The sequence below is a fragment of the Chiloscyllium plagiosum genome, chromosome 4 (assembly GCF_004010195.1).
Source record: "Chiloscyllium plagiosum isolate BGI_BamShark_2017 chromosome 4, ASM401019v2, whole genome shotgun sequence".
Classification (NCBI taxonomy): domain Eukaryota; kingdom Metazoa; phylum Chordata; class Chondrichthyes; order Orectolobiformes; family Hemiscylliidae; genus Chiloscyllium; species Chiloscyllium plagiosum.
Window position 1 is genome coordinate 74,814,280 of NC_057713.1, and position 13,718 is coordinate 74,827,997.

Consider the following 13,718-nt stretch of genomic DNA (forward strand, 5'->3'; position numbering starts at 1 on the left):
CTTTTCCAGCAACACATTTTCAGCTCTGATCTCCAGCATCTGCAGACCTCACTTTCTCCTTTCCCATGCACAAGCCATGTTGACTATCCCTAATCAGTCCTTGCCTTTCCAAATGCATGTACATCCTGTCCCTCCAACAACATGCCCACCACCGACATCAAGCTCACCGGTCTATAGTTCCCTGCCTTGTCCTTACTAATCTTCTTAAATAGTGGCATGACGTTAGCCAACCTCCAGTCTTCCGGCACCTCACCTGTGACTATATCACCTCTCTTGGTTCCCACAGAGTTCTAGGGTACACCTGATCAGGTCTGGGGGATTAATCCACCTTTATGCATTTCAAAACATCCAGCACTTCCTCCTCTGTAATATGGACATTTTTCAAGTTGTCACCATCTATTTCCCTACATTCTATATCTTCCTTATCCTTTTCCACAGTAAATACTGATGCAAAATACACGTTTAGTATCTCCCCCATTTTCTGCGGCTCCACACAAAGGCCGCCTTGCTGATCGTTGAGGGGCCCTATTCTCTCCCTAGTTACCCTTTTGTTCTTGATGTATTTGTAAATGTATTCTCCTTAATTCTATTTGCCAAAGCTACCTCATGTCCCCTTTTTGCCCTCCTGATTTCCCTCTTAAGTATACTCCTACTTCCTTTATACTTTTCTAAGGATTCACTCGATCTATCCTGTCTATACCTGACATTAACAGTTAAAAAACACTCAGCATTCTGGTTTTTACGACAGCTTCCAGAAAAGCTGGAATCTGCCACATTAGGGACCCCTTCCTGAAATAGGTGCTAGTCTCTTTGTATGTACAAATACTGAAAAAATGCTTACTTGAGGGCTGGTGTGGAAGACCAAGGAGAGTGCTGGGGGTAGTGACTATTCAGCAAAGTCAGTTCTACATGCAGCCTGAGGCTGACATGAGAAAGATATGTTTTCAACATAAATTAGCTGAAAATGATATGAGGAGGTGGAGAAATGATAGTTAGAGTCATCCTCCTGCTCTTCCAATGTCATCATCACCTCTCTTCTCAATCCCTCTCTATTCCTTGTCAGGTCTTTCCCTCTGCCTTTTGGCCTTCTGTGCTTCCTCTGGGTTCATGTGCACATTCCCCTTCCCTCTACTTTTCCATTGGTTTCAAAACCCTGTGCCTGTTCAACTCTACTCTTGGAATTCCTTCCACAAATGTCTTCTGTTAGACAGTAAAAACAGAACTCCAAAGACTATTTTCTTCATTGTTCTTCCCTTCATCTTTCTTAAAGGTTCTGCTACATCTCAACATTATCTATTCCTGCTGATGTGAAATGTCTTGGAACATGAAAAGTGTCACATCCATGCAGGTAGTTAGTGCTGAATAGAAGATTTTCACAGCAGTGTCAACACACCAGAATTGCAAATCTTCATTTTTTCCATCACAGTTTATTGATTTTGCATCTTAATTGGTGTGAATCAGCAGAATATAAGGGAGAGGTAGAGGTTGTTCTCTCCATTGTCTATATCTTTGAATTGTGTGTATCAAATCAATTATATACAAATAAATTAATCCTGTACAAAGGAGCAAATGTTTGTAATGTGACTACTTCTCAGTCAGGAAGTTCATGTAACACACATAAAACTCTCTCTCTCTCTATCAGAACGACAGTATCTAACCTAATCTTTGAAGATTCATCTTGCATTCTCTGTGCAAGTCTGATCCAACCCACAGTGCCATGATATGGGTAGAGTAAGAGGGCAGGTCTCAACTCCACCCCAGCCATAATGGCTATCAAGCCCCATACTGTTGACACCAATCTGATTCACATGAGGCATCCACACCATTTCCTCCACTGCTACTCGAAGAGTCCAAGTTGCTGTGGAAGAAAAGGTTCTTTTTATTAACCTATTTTTCTAATCAATCTGATCAGAAATGTTATTACACACCACTGGAGCAGGCGGATTATGAACCCAAGCTTCCCAGTCTAAGGGTAGGGGCATTACCACTGCACCACAACAGGGTCCCCAAGTTGCTATGGATGCATATATTTGAATACTGATGGTGGAGGCTGCTGAGTTCCTTCCATTACTCTGCTGACCAGGAATCTTTTCTGCTCTTACCATCTTCCATTGCTGGGTATCAGATAGATTTGCAACCAGTTTGGTCATAAGCATACCTTCCTTTGATATCAAGTCTTAGAGAGTGGGGTTTGAACTCTGAACTTCTAAGGTGCTAGCCACTGTTCCATAAGACTTCCCTCTTAGAAGTTTAGGATTAATTTAGTGGTCCAGCGCCATATTGATGCATCTCACACCTGCCATTGATGAAATCCCTCTCAGTAAATTGTTTTTCTCAAACCCTACTAATTTAATTAACACCATTCAAACATATTCCACCCTGTTTTGCTGAAGTGACAGAAAGAGGAGTATGTAAGAAGACAATTGGAATTGTTCAAGATTAATAAAATTAAGGGTTTGAATAAATGTCGAGAATCATATTTCCCATGTTTATCTGATGTATATGACTTTTGTAGACTTTCCATCTGTTTGACTGAAAGAATTAATTTAGTGTTTGTTGGAGAGTTTTATATATATTGCCATTTAGTGGTACAGTAACTGACAACTACTGAAAAAAAGACAAATGCTCTTACAGCTTTTTGTCTTGCACCCATCAGGATGGATACAAGAATACCAAATGTAAGGCATAATTATTTCAGATATAGTTAATTTTTGGCAGATTTCTCACATTTTATTTTGACAACAGATTTAAATTAATTGACATACAAACAGAAGAGATGTTATAAATTTTCATGCAGTTCGTGGTCCAGGTATTAATCTCTTTACACTGCTTGAGGGTGTGATGGAAGTAGGTTTGATCGATGTTTTAGAACCATAGAAATTATACAGCTCAGAAAAGGGACACTTGGCTGTCACCCCAAAGATTTGCAAGGGAATTGGATATTAAATTGAAAAGCAACAATGTGCAAGGTCACTGGAGAAGGTGAGAGAATGGCACAAGTTGAGATGCTCATTTAGAGAGCCTGTGCAGACTCAATGGGCTGAATGACCTTATTCTGCACTGTAACAATTCTGTGATTCTATGAAAAATGCGATGTTGTACCAGTAGATGTCACTCATGTAACACTTTTCTTTCAAGTTTTCTACTTCCACTGAAGTAATACTTAGTTGAGGCAGTAGAATTACCTGTTTTACTCAAAATACACAAATAAACATGCTTCTTGACTATCATATCATACTGTGACAAGAATGAAACGTTTTGTTTCAGCTTCCTTGTCCAAATTTAAATAAGCTTCATTAAAACCTGCTCTTCAGTTCTATAAAATTCTCTTTTAAAAACCAAAAGGAGCATCAGTTGTTAATGACAGCTTTTATTTCTGTAACCCTTAAAAAAATGAAATATTCCAAAGTGTTCGACAAGGAAAGTATAAAATAAAATTCAATGAGAGGAGTTATTAGGATGGATGTCTAAAACCTTGATCAAAGTGGCGTTTTGTAAGGTGTGACTTTGAAGAGGGAAGCAAGGTAGAGAGATGGAGAGGTGCTGGGAGCATATTCATAAACAATTAGGTTTCAAAAGGGTTAATTCTGAAGTGTGCATTAAGCACCACCCAAAATAATGATGGACTTGAATGAAAAGCAGTTCTGGTGCTCAAAGGCAATGGATCTACCATCTAGGACACCATCATTATGTTTGAAACAATGTCTATCGTACCAACTTGTACCTAGTTGCTATTTTGTAACAAACATCTTGTACAAGACAAAAACCTCTTCTCAATAGACTGCCAAGTGCATTTCACTACCATACTAGACAGAGCCCTGTAGATCTCAGCTTAAACATAAAAAAAAACACACAGAAGCATGAGTAGCCATTTGGTCCTACAGGCATGTTTCACCATTCAATATGACCATGGCCGATACTCTATCTCAGTGCCATCCTCCTGGTTTCTCAACCATACTCTTTGATGCCTTTATTGGTCAAACACTTTCTTGAATATTCTTACTTGATTAGCCTCCACAGCCTTCTGTGATAGTAAATTGCACAGATTGACCATCCTCTGATGAAGAAATGTTTCCTCAGCTCAGTCTGGTAGCAAGGTGACTCAGTGGTTAGCACTGCTATCTCACAGTGCCATGGACCTGGGTTTGATTCCAGCCTTGGGCGACTGTCTGTGTGGAGTTGCACATTCTCCCCATGTTGCATGGGTTCCCTCTGAGTGCTCTGGTTTTCTTCCACAGTCCAAAGATGTGCAGGTTAGGTAAATTGGCCATGCTAAATTGCCCATAGTGTTCAGGAATGTGTAGGCTAAGTGCGTTCGTCAGGGGAAATGTAGAATAATAGGGTAGGGGAATGGGTCTGGGTGGGATATTCTTTCGAGGGTTGTTGTGGTCTTGTTCGGCCAAATTACCTGTTTCCATGCTATACAGATTCTATGATTCTTATCCTGAGACTGTGACTGCTGGTTCAAGACGGTCTCCAACCATGTAGTTTTTATTATTCATTCACGTGATGAGGGCATGGCTGGCGGGCCAGCATTTATTGCCCATCCCTAATTACCCAGAAGGCAGTTAAGAGTCAATCATTTGGTTGTGTGTCTGGAGTCACATGTAGACCAGACTAGGTAAAAACATTAGTGAACCAGATGTTTTTTTCTGACAATCAACAACAGATTCATCATCATCATTACACTCTTAATTTCATAACATTTTAAATTAAATTTCAAATTCCATTATCGACCATGGCAGGATTTGAACCTGATATCTGTCCACTTCTATTAGAATTTTACACTTTTCAACCTGTCATTCCACCAAACTCTAGTGAATGCAGTCTCAGTCGAACCAATACTCAGGATAGTCCTGTCAACCTTGGTATACATCCCTACTGAACTTTCACTGCACTCCCTTGATGGCAAATATATCCTCTCATAGGTAAGGGGACCAAAACTGCACACATTACTTTAGATGACGTCTTACCAAGGCCCTGCAGTATGATATTCCTACTTCTGAATTCAAATCCTCTTGCAATGAAGGCTAACAGACATTTGCCTTCTTAATTATTTGCTGGATCTGCTTGTCTGATTTCATTGACTGGTGTAACAGGACATACAGATCCCTTCATATATTCACACTTCCCAGTATATCATCATTTATGTCTTACTCTGTCTTTCTGTTTCTCACACTGAAATGTATAATTTCACATTTATCCATGTTATACTGCACCTGCCATGTGTTTTCCCACACACTCAACCTGCCTAGATCACTCTGAAGACTCTGCAAACTTCTCACAATTCACATTCCCACTTAGTTTTGTGTCATCAGCAAACTTGGAAATTTGTACTTAGTTCCTTTACCCAAGTCATTTACAGTTGTGAATAGTTGGGGCCAGATCCTTAGAGTAACCCACTAGTCACCATCTGCCACTCAGAAAAAGATCCATTTATTCTTACCCTCTGAACATTCGTGATGAAAGGCTTATATCCGAAACATTGATTCTCCTGCTCCTCAGATGCTGCCTGACTTGCTGTGCTTTGCCAGTGCCACATTTTTCAATTCTCAGTCTATGGCAGTATATTACCCTCCACTCCACGTACTTCATTGTTTCCCACTAGCCTCCTGGTGGGATCTTATCAAAAGCCTTAATGAAATCAAATACACCACATCCATTGTTTTTTTTTCCTTATCTATTCTACTTCAGAAGATTGGTTAAGCATGATTTCTCCTTCATAAACCCATCTTGGCTTTGTCTAATCCAATTAATGCATTAAAAGTGTTCTGTTATCACATCTTTTATAATACTCTGTAGCTTTATCCACGCTACTGTTATTAGGCTAACTGGTCAATAATTCTCTATTTTCTCCCTCACTCATTTTAAAAATAATTTTTAAATAATTCGCCACCCTCCAATCTGTAGGAACTGCTCAGTGTCTATAACATTTAGGAAGATGGCCAGAAAGGCCTCCATCCAGGGCCACTTCAGTTCTCTGAAATATATATATTAGGCTGCATTTGCTGACACTGACACATGCACACTCTGTGCTACTTTGACTGAAAACAAGAAATGCTGGAGATCACAATGGGTCAGGCAGCATCTATGGAGAGAGAGAGCAAACTAATGTTTTGAGTTTAGATGACTCATCATCAGATTTAAAGTGAAGTGTGGAGGGACAGCATTTGTGCTATAGTTTGTAAGGGTAGTGATGGGAGTAGTGGGCTTTGGGTGCTGATGGAGAAAAGATGTTAGTAGTTTACGTTAAGTGATCAGATGTGAGAATGGCAGATCAATGGTGTCATCTAGACTCAAAACGTTAGCTTGCCCTAAAGTCATATAGTATAGAAACAGGTTCTTCCACCTAGTCTGTCAGTGCTGACGAAGAAACACCAAAGTATACTAATCAGATTTACTTGTACTTGGTCCATAGTCTAATAGAACTAGAATTAGATTTAGAATGAGAATTAGGTTTTATTGCCACAGGAATATAGTGAAAAGTGTACAATGTTGTCACACGGCACCATCTTGGGTACAAAATATTTACTTACAAATCTTAATACTAAAATAGATTAGGTACATAGAGAAATAAAGAAAAAAGCTAATAGTTCCACATTATAGTTCATCATAGTATAAATTAGGAAAATAAAGAAATAAAGTTAAACGATAGACATTTTCAGTCCTTTTATTGCCTACCATTGCTCCTCGCTGGGGGGCTTTCCACACATGGTTTAGCTCACCGCTGCCCTGAGCTGACCCCAAATGGGTTCACTGACTACCATCAGTGACAGGCTGACTGCCCCGCTGCAGGCCCCCAGCCCACTGGCCATCCCATCCCGCTCCACTCCAGCCTACTGACTGCACACTCTGCTCCAGGCCCCCAACTCACCAGCTGCATCGCTCTGGGCCCCCAGACAGCCAGCAGACCGATCCCACTTTGCTCTGGCCCGCTGACTGCCCACCCCACTCTAGGCTCCCAACCGCCGGCCGCTCCATTCTGCTGCAGCCTGCCAACAACTGGGGGTTTAGCTCTGCCCTGGCTTGCTGACTGCTGGCTTTCTGTCTCTTCCAGGCCTGCTGACCATCACATTCCAGGCCCTCACCTGCTGCAATGCTTCGATGTTATCACTACTGCTCTCTCCACAAGGTAAGTTTTTAAAAAATTAAAAATTTAAAAACAGAAGAATGGGTAAAGGCCAAAAATAGAAATAGATGGAAAGGGGGAGCTCTGGGCTGAGCCCAAACCCTGCCGACTCCACTGCTGCCATCTTGGAGGTGTTAGTTTCAATGCTATGCCCTGGTATTTTAAGTGCTCTTGGATGTACTTATATATAGTGAGAGTATATGCTCCATTACCCTCTCAGGCATTTTATTCCATTTCTACCATCCCACAGGTAAAGAAGGTTTTCCTCAGATTTCCCCTAAATCACTGACTCCTCACCTTAAACATCTGCCCACTGGTCTGTACCCCTCATAAATTTGTATATTCAATCACATCCCCATTCCTGCTTCCCCACCACTACCCTCCCCCATCCCCAAGGAGAAACAAACCCAATTTATCCAGTCTCTCTTCATAGTAAGGTTTTCTATCCCAGGGAACATTCCATTGAAAATAATTAAAGAGGTGACCATTCCTCAGAATTGAATTCTGCAAAATAAAATGCTTTTAGACCAAGGAGAAAATACTGCAGGATTGAAAATGTTTGTCTGAAAATAAATAAATATTCACATGAGGAAGACATGGCAGCAGAAATAATAATGCTAGCAAGATCTAATTTCAAGATGGGCTAAATAGAACATGAATTGGGCATATTGGAGAAAACTGTTATTAAGATACAGAATTTCTTCCAATCTGGACACAAAGTTGAACAAGTCAATACACCTTTGTGGGGAATAATTTATAGATGATCAAAGCATAAAATAAAGTACACATAAATTTTATGAAGTTCTACTAGTTTGGGGGATTTTAAAATACTTACAGGATGAACAGCTTACCCTCAATGAAAAATGTTATCCAAGGAATCTATTTACTACTTAGTAGACATTGTCAACAGTAAAGGAATAATGGCAGACCCACAGGAAACAAAGCCTCTTAACCAGTTTCCCATTATGAAGTTGATCAAGGCTTACAAAGAATTTTAGGAATGTTAAACCATTTGATGATCTTTTTTCCCTTAGTTGACAGTTACAACAGAACCTTGTGGTAACTGCTCCAGAAGTCTCAAGTGTGTTGCTGAGATTCACGTGAAGAGAATGCTTTCCAAAAGATCAAGGGCAGGATGTCTATAGATGTCTAAACAATACATACTTTCAAACTATTATAGCTACAGATGCTTCATTGACAGGCAATGGAGCAATACTCTTCCAGGAACAGCCTAATAGCTGTTGTAAGCCAATGTACATTGACAGGCATTGCAGTCATTGAAAAGAATGATCTCTTTGACCCACTGAGCTTGTGAGAGATTTTTGAACTATATCCTTGGCCTGCAAATGCTCATTGAGATAGATCATAAACCACTGGTCCCCTACTAGATGGGAATGAGTTGAGAAGGTTGCATCCATGGATATAGATATTCTGACTCTGCCTTATGACATTTATCTGTGAGATGAAATATGTGCAGGTAACGTTATGGGCATTGGCAGATATACTTTTGAGTGTGACAGTAGATGGCATGATATGGAACTTCCTTCTCAAATTGAGTTTTTCACAGGCTGCAGTGACACAGAGTAGCCATAGAAAGTTAAAATAGGTTTGTGCAAAAGCAACAAGAGATACAGTGAATGTCTTACTGTTTTTCAGTATTTTGCCAAAGGTTGGCCAGACTAAAGGCTGTGCATAAAGACCTATTTTGATAATTAACAGCATTTCACAATTGAAGTCTATTGTGGTTTGATGAAAGGCTGGTTATTCCAGCACACTGTCGGAAGGTATCCGAGACAAAGTGCACCAGGGATTCTTGGGTATCATTAAATGCAGAGCTCGGGGGATGTTGGTGTGATAGTCTGGGATCTCATGGAAAGTTGCAGGCCTCATGGCTAACTGTGAAATCAGTACTATTAATAGGCCTGAACAGTGTAAGCCGCTACCACTTTCCACACTAGACATGAGACAAACAGGAACCAACCCATTTATGTTGGATGAAAGCTCTTATCTTATTGCAGTTGACTATTTGTCATATCTTATAATAATTTTGCTCTTCTAAACCTTAATTCTAAGTCTATCAGAATTACTAACTATGTTCTCTTAAATCTACTTTCAGGTTTAAAGATTCCCTTACCGAAAAGCCCAAACTACCGACACTGGAACTACAAGCCTGAGGAATCAAGTGGCCACAGGTTTCAAACAAGCCCAACCTCCTTGTGGAAACCTGGAATGGAGGCCCGGTTAGCAACGCAACAAGACCTGACCCCATGGTGACCCAACATTGAGGAGGCCAAGCCAGACTGTGTATAAGACCACCTGGAGTGCTCGTGAAAGAGACCCAAGTCCCTGGACCCCATCTAATGCACCCACTTACCTTGCCGATGCTAGAATTGCAATCCCAGAGGGATCTGAAGTCTTCAGCCTCTCGCAGGCTTGACCTTGTGGAAACCTGTGTGAGAAACAAAGCTCATGTATCAATAAATTTCAGTCCGAGTCAAATTCTGAAGCAGCGAATTTTATTGAAACGTACTTGCAAGATGGGTGTCTAATGAGTATCTGAGGGTTACATTCTGATTTATGCAGTTCAACTGCGTCTCCTGGTCCTCCCCTTTTACCCCATTGGTTACTTTTGCTGTAGCGCGTAGCCTATCAGAAGCTCTAGCTTCACTCCGCCTCTGTTTACTTCTCCCACTACTCTAAGCCTGTCGCCCCTTACTCTTATTTATCTCATTCCTTATATGTGACTATCCTGGCATAGTTTGCTGTCTTTGTGCGATCATCCTGCCAAACTAAATTCTGTCTGTTGGCCACATCCCTCCTGCGATTGGCACACTATTCTCCTGTTACTGGTACATCCTGGTCTACGGTTGCTCTGCCCTATTGGTCATTGAAAATTCTACCTGTTTTCGCTTCTCACTGTTTAGCATTTGCATGTGCAGCCAAATTTTATCATGCAAGCTTTAGCAGAAGCAATACCTGTTCCCTTATTCTGCACAATTTTAACCCTATACCTTACACCTGAAATCTAGGGCCGAACAGCGCAGGAACAAGACCCGACCCCATGGTGACCCAACATTGAGAAGCAAAACAGAAGTTGCTGTAAAGCTCAGCAGGTTTGGCAGCATCTGTGAAGAGAGATCAGAGTTAACATTTCGGGGCTAGTAACCCTTCCTCAGAACGTTGAGGAAGGCTTGACCTAACAAACCACAAGACTCCCTAGAATGCTCAAGGCCACATCTGGTGCCCAGAAGCACTCACTTACCTTCTGGAGCAACAGAGTTCCCTCACCAAAACCCGGGATTGACTTGGAGCAGCCACCTACCCAGGAAATATGGGAGACGTCAGGTGAGACTGAAACTTTCGTCCTCCTTCATGTTCTTCCTCCTCCTCAAAGTACTCCTGGCAAACATCCAAGCCACTCAAAACAAGTATTGAACTTAAAGCTAGACTCACCTTTCAAAATGAATTGACAGACTGCTTTGTGCTCTGTTTTACAGAGACATGGCTCACTCCTGCTATACTTGACTGTGCCTTACAATCTGAGGGTTTCTCTGTTTATTGAACAGATTGCTCGGTGTTGTTGGGCAAGGCAAGAGATGGTGGTCTCTGCCTCCTAATCAATACATTCTGATGCTTTGACATTTTGACCCTGGTGAGTTACTGCTCTGCAGACCTAGAATATCTTACAGTGAAGTGCTGTCCATACTATCTGCCATATGAGTTCACCTCCGCTATCCTGACAGTGGTTTACGTTCCACTCTACGCGGAAGTGAAGAGTGCATTTGATAAAGTATACAATGCTACAAACTGTCTTGAGACTTAATACCCCGAGGCCTTCTTCATCATAGCGGGTAACTTCAACCAGAACAATCTCAAGAACCTGCTACCAAAATACCATCAACATTTCTTCTGTTCTACCAGAGATCTGAACATCCTTAAACACTGCTATACAACTGTGGCCAGACAGACCGCTCAAAATGAGAAATTTATGGTGAATTTGATAAAGTATGCTGGGAAATGAAGCCCGCCTTGACTAAAGTGACTGTGTCAATCAACATGATGCAGAATCCAGAAAGGCTGCAACAGACAGTTTGCAAACAAATTTGGTAGCTGCAGACCCTACTATACATACCCAAATTTGGGTTTGAATGGGTCAGTGGAATGTTGCCCTCAGCACAATTGGAAACATTGAGGTGCATACCAGACATCTAGCTGCCTTGTACCCTTACTTAGAGGAGGCTACTTGCACCCAGCACCTCCAATAATGCACATATAAGGACCACCCTATCATCAGCTTGCCAACACCTCATTGGGACCAATCGATCAGGGTGATTGAACCTGATTGATCCATTGGAAGATACTCAAGACATTCCCGAAAGGGGACAAAGACTTTGGAGTAAAAGAATTGCTACAGCACCACCCTCAGGAGCAGCGACTCGGGCAATAACTGGAGGGTGGTAATTCGATAATAACCACCGAAAGAGAAGACACCTCTAAGACCATCGGAAGAAGTCATCAGCACATGGAGCCTGGCCACATTCTAGTATGGTGGTATACGATCATGCAAAGTTAAGTATAAGATAAAGTAGTACTGTGTATTGTTAGTTCATAGTTCATTTGTTGTTCTAGTATTAATTGTGTTCAATAAACAAATATTATTGCTTAAGAGTCAACACAGTTCTTTTGCTGAATATAAGAATTTAAACACACTGTGTAGCAGGCACAACAGAACTATTAAAGATGCCTATCATTCCATCCCTGTCAGCATTTTGGAAACTCATATCAGATAGTTCACAGAATCCTACAGTGTGGAAACAGGCCATTTGGCCCAACAAATCCACACTCACCCTCCGAAAAGTAACCCACCCAAACCCATTCCCCTACCTTATTATTACTCTACATTTACCCCTGACTAATGCACCTAACCTACACATCCCCGAACACTGTGGACAATTTAGCATGGCCAATTCACCTAAGGTGTGCTCCTTCTCTTGGCTTACAAGCAGAAATTGAAGTGTGAGGACCCAGTATAGAAAGTGGTGCAGTGTTGGTCTGAAGCAATGGAAGGATTTATATGGGACTGCTGAGAGTCGGTGGACTAGTCCATATTCAAGAACTCAGTGGCTAAACTAAACCTGGGTGTTACAGTGGCTCAATGTTGAGCACTGCTGCCTCACAGCACCAGGGTCCCGGGTTTGATTCCAGCCTTGGGCGACTGTCTGTGTGGAGTTTGCACATTATCCCTGTGTCTCTGTGGGATTCCTCTGGATGCTCCGGTTTCCTCCCACAATCACAAAGATGTGTAGGTTAGGTGAATTGGCATGCTAAATTGCCCACAGTGGTCAGACATGTGTAGGTTAGGCAAATTAGTCAGGGGTAAATATAGTATAGGGGAATGGGTCTGGGTGGGTTACTCTTTGGAGGATCAGTGTGGACTTGTTGGCCGAAGGGCCTGTTTCCACACTGTAGGGATTCTAATTCTGAGAATACCACTATTGTTTGTGACTTCATTAGTAAATGTATAGAAGCCCATGGGCCAAAGAAGTTAATCTGAATGTTCCCTATCCAGAACCATGGATGAACCAGGAGATCCACTCCTGGCTTAAATTTACGTCTGAGGCATTCAATTCGTGATAAAGTCCCACATAGGAGGTTAGTGAGCAAAATTAGGGCGCATAGTATTGGCGGCAAAGTACTAACTTGGATTGAAAATTGGTTGGCTGACAGGAAACAAAGATTAGTGATAAACGGCTCCATTTCGGAATGGCAGGCAGTGACCAGTGGGGTACCGCAGGGATCAGTGCTGGGACCGCAGCTTTTTACAATATATATTAATGATATAGAAGATGGTATTAGTAATAACATTAGCAAATTTGCTGATGATACAAAGCTGAGTGGCAGGGTGAAATGTGAGGAGGATGTTAGGAGATTACAGGGTGACCTGAACAGGTTAGTTGAGTGGGCAGATGCATGGCAGATGCAGTTTAATATGGATAAATGTATGGTTATCCACTTTGGTAGCAAGAACAGGAAGGCAGACTACTACCTCAATGGAATCAATTTATGTAAAGGGGCAGTACAGAGAGATCTGGGCGTTCTTGTACACCAGTCAATGAAGGCAAGAATATAGGGACAGCAGGTAGTGAAGAAGGCTAATACATTGCTGGCCTTCATAACAAGAGGGATTGAGTATAGAAGCAAAGAGGTCCTTCTGCAGCTGTACAGGGCCCTGGTGAGACCACACCTGGAGTATTGTGTGCAGTTCTGGTCTCCAAATTTGAGGAGAGACATTCTGGCTATTGAGGGAATGCAGCGTAGGTTCACGAGGTGAATTCCTGGAATGGCGGGATTACCTTACACTGAAAGACTGAAGCGACTGGGCTTGTATACCCTTGAGTTTAGAAGGCTGAGAGGGGATCTGGTTGAGACATATAAGATGATCAAAGGATTGGACACTCTGGCGGCAGGCAACATGTTTCCGCTGTGGGGTGAGTGCCGAAACAGAGGACACAGCTTAAAAATACGGGGTAGACCATTTAGGACAGAGATGAGGAGAAACGTCTTCACTCAGAGAGTGGTGGCTGTATGG